This window comes from Myotis yumanensis, unplaced genomic scaffold, assembly GCF_028538775.1.
Source record: "Myotis yumanensis isolate MYYU_CA2020_CCGP unplaced genomic scaffold, mMyoYum1.0.hap1 SCAF_19, whole genome shotgun sequence".
Lineage (NCBI taxonomy): Eukaryota > Metazoa > Chordata > Mammalia > Chiroptera > Vespertilionidae > Myotis > Myotis yumanensis.
The window spans coordinates 21,171,546-21,175,907 of record NW_027223770.1 but is presented as its reverse complement, the minus strand read 5'-3'; positions in this window follow the sequence as shown (position 1 = coordinate 21,175,907).

Sequence of the window (4,362 nt, the reverse complement as noted above, 5' to 3'; positions counted from 1 at the left end):
AAACACCCTCAACCAGAAGTTCCGGGAAGACCCGCCCTCGCCTAGGGACCGGCGGTAAAGTGGCGACTCTGTCAGTGAGGGAGCGAGGGAAATTCCTGCACCCACGGCCTAACCTTCTCTGGTCTCAGGCTCCCAGGGAAGGTCCTCAGCCCTGGGTCGTGCCCTCTTGTTTCTTTGCCTGATTCTCCAGGTTAAGGGACCATCAGGGGACAGGCGAAGGGAAGGGAAGGGCTGTTATTTTTTCCAATAACTGTATGTAACTGTATGAGCTCTATATCATTGATTTATCTCTAATCTGAGTCATTTGTCCCAGGATTGTAGATTGTATCCTCCCTCCCTAGGGCGTGGTGTGTGTGTGTGTGTGTGTGTGTGTGTGTGTGTGTGTATGTTGGGGGAAGGGAGAGAAACCAGGGCAATGCAGAGGGGGAATCAAGTCTTCCAGTTATGAATCACTTAGGGGTTTTTCATCAGGATCTTAAACCTAGTTTTTTTTGTGGGGCTGTTTTGTTGTTGTTTTTTTAATATATTTTATTGATTTTTTATAGAGAGGAAGGGAGAGGGATAGAGAGTTAGAAACATCAATGAGAGAGAAACATCGATCAGCTGCCTCCTGCACATCTCCCACCAGGGATGCGCTCGCAACCCAGGTACATGCCCTTGACCGGAATCGAACCTGGGACCTTTCAGTCCGCAGGCTGACGCTCTATCCACTGAGCCAAACCGGTTTCGGCTGTGGGGCTGTTTTTTTGAGGGGGGGCGGGCGGCAGTAACAATGTAAGTAACTTGTTTGGCTCCTCCTCTCACTTCCTGCTGTTCTCTCTCCATCAGCATGGAGTCTCACTTAATTCCTCTCTTCTGTTTGTTGTCTCTCGTCTGGTGTGTCCATGCGATTCGTCCAAGGTTTCCTATTGTTTTTATCAGACATGCTTATATGTATTCTTAAAGCATATAAGCCTTTTAAGTAAATGAGAGCCCACATGCATAGAATGATTTGATTCATGAATAAGTGCATAGAAATATTGATAGTTGTGTGTATTCAGAGGCCTTGCAATTGCTATTCACTATAGATAGTGTAAGACGGATTTCAAAAAGAGCAAATATCGGAAATGTACACAAATCTTCTAAACATTTTTTAAAAATATATTATTATTGGTTTCAGAGAGGAAGGGAGAGGAAGAGAGAGGGAGATAGAAACATCAATGATGAGAGAGAACCATTGATTGGCTGCCTCCTGCACGCCCCACACTGGGGATCGAGCCCACAACCCGGGCATGTGCCCTGACCGGGAATCGAACCGTGACCTTCTGGTTCATAGCTCGACGCTCCACCATGGAGCCACACCAGCCGGGCATAAGCATTTTTTTCAGCTGGCAATAGCAATTATGATGAACAGCCACTATTTTCATATGATCACTGGTGACTTGCAAATGTTATGTTTGGACAGATCACATGAAAACTGAGCCCAACTGAAACTTATCACAGATAGATGGATAATAGATAAGAGGGGCTGAAAAAATATCTACTATTGAGTACTATTAGAAATCAGAGCCAAATAATTCACATGGGCAGGCAAACGGCTTTTCTTTCAGACCGGAATGATGGCTGTCATCACCGAGGAAGCGTGAAGACAGCGGACATATACCATGGAGTCACGTAACCAAGCTGCTTAAATGATTAACGTTATGAAGATCGAGGCAGGAGGAAAGACTCCATTCTTTTTTTATTTTTTATTTTTAACATTTTTATTGATTTCAGAAAGAAAGGGAGAGGGAGAGAGAGCGAGAAACATCAATGATGAGAGAGAATCATTGATTGGCTGCCTCCTTCACGCCCCACACTGGGGACCGGGCCTGCAACCCTGGCATGTGCCCTGACTGAGAATCGAACCGTGACCTCCTGGTTCACAGCTCCATGCTCAACCACTGAGCCACGCCATTCTTATTCTAACCAGCCTGGGAATTGAAAAAAAAAATTTATTTTTTAACTTTCCAGTCCTGCATCCATGCCTGGATAGACAGCCCCCTGCAGGATTCACCTATCCTGGCCACCTGTCACCTCCCATCCATTAACCAAACTACCAGATGTGACCAGACCTCCGGGAACCACCTTCCAGTCCAGCTGGCATTGATGATACTGACGGCCTGTCATCTGCCTGACAACTGTCCTGCACCAATCGCAGGGCTAAGAATGCAGAACCGCTTACTCAAACATGTACTCTTTGCTCTTCCTGTTACCAGACAGGGGCGGGCGGGCCTGGAGCAGGTCTGACTCAGACCGGCCCGTGGTATGTGGGTCCTTGACTTCCAGTAGGAAAGATTTCGCAACACGAGGTCCAGATGCGTTTGAGAGTACGTCTATGAAAGCTGAGGACAGGGAAACAACGGAAGAAAGTGGGGTAAGAGAAACAACAGAATCCCCCCACAGTCGTTATCCTATCAGCCCTGTCTGTTGACTGAGCCTAAATGGTTGGAAGCCTACGAAGATGCGTTTGTAAACAACTGGGCGGCTCCAGAGTCGGGCGCCACCCAGTGGCCATGCATTTTTTCTTCAACAATATCCACATCAAAACAAACGGACTTTGGGTCCCCATGCGCTCTCTCTCCTTGGAAGCTGACAAAAGTAGTGGGGGACCGGGGGTGGGGGCGGGGGGAGGGAGGGGGGTGGGGGGGGGGAGATATAAAAAATAATAGGAGAATGCTGGCTTTCCTCCACAAACAGAATCTCTGTGGAGACTTCATACTGTAAGACAATAATCACCAAGTAAATCAATGGCATTGATAGATTGGGATGATGCTATTCCAGTTCTAATGATCCCATGCACTCAGATGCTTAATCTAAACCCAGAACATTGGTTGTGTCAATTTTTTATTAGAATAAAATTTAAATTAAAAAAATCAGACACCCCCCCCAAAAAAAGTTTCAGAGTTGAAGTATCTCATTGTATTAGGATACAAATGTTTCCAATTGTTTGCAAAGATGAAATATCCCATAGGACATAACGTCACTCACTAAAACCTACGACTGACATAATACAACATAGCTGCTAACTCTCAACAATGTATTTTATTTTTTTTAATTTATTTTTATTGATTTCAGAGAGGAAGGGAGAGGGAGAGAGTGATAGAAACATCAATGATGAGAGGGAATCCCCCCCACCCAAATAATTACCGAGTATGCAAGGCATTTAACCAGAGTTTTCAACGGATGCCAAGTAGTATAGGGTAGTCAGTGATGGCGAACCTTTTGAGCTCGGCGTGTCAGCATTTTGAAAAACCCTAACTTAACTCTGGTGCCGTGTCACATATAGACATTTTTTGATATTTGCAACCACAGTAAAACAAAGACTTATATTTTTGAAATTTATTCTATATATTTAAATGCCATTTAACAAAGAAAAATCAACCCAAAAAATGAGTTCCCGTGTCACCTCTGACACGCGTGTCATAGGTTCGCCATCACTGGGGTAGATACTTCAAATGACAGCTCTAAATTAGTTTAGGCTTCTCAGCAATAGGCCTTTTTTGTTTCTTCCCCCTTTCTCCTGGCAAAGAGGCCGTTTCCTTATCTTTTGGAGAACTGCCCATCTCTGTTCCGCTGCACTCTGTACCCTGATCACAGAGGTTGCCATGTGACCCAACCAAAGACATCAGATAGGCATCTGGAGCTGAGGCAACAGGAGGGAAGGCAGCTGAGGCTGAGTCATCTGAAGGCAGTGCCCCCGAGGCTGCTCCCTAAATCCTTACTGCTGATCACACCCCCGAATCCATCCTAGTGCCCATCCCTCCATAGGCCTAATTCCTATCAATTTACAACCACGTAACTCCTAATAATGAACATGGAGAATGTGGATGCTACGAAGATGATTTTTGTTCATGTGTTTGATGTCTGCTTCAGACACAGAAGCACTGTTTTCCAAGTCAAATCACCATGTAATTTTGAGTCTTTTAGTTCTAACAAGAAGAAACGTTTGCACATGAGACTAAGTCCAAAGCATTTTACATTTTTTTAAAGTCTCTAATAATCAGTATGGCCAGAGCATGCATACATTTTGACCAGGACGTGCCCCCACCCAATTATAAAGTCAGAGGTATAATCTTACCGTATTCGTGTGGCAGGTAAATGGAGATGAGGAAGTACGAGGCTCACTGTCCTAAGGGGTTAACTAAAAGGTGTACGGCATGACTCCGTTTTTCTGACTGTGGGCAAAATTAATATAAAAGCCTATCTCCTTCTCCGTGGTAAAATGGGTGGGCATTTTCAAAACGGGTATTATCATATCTTTATTCAAAGCTAGCAGCAAGATATTTTCAAGGTAATTTATTCTCACAATTTCGGTACCCATATGATTAAAAATGACCAGGG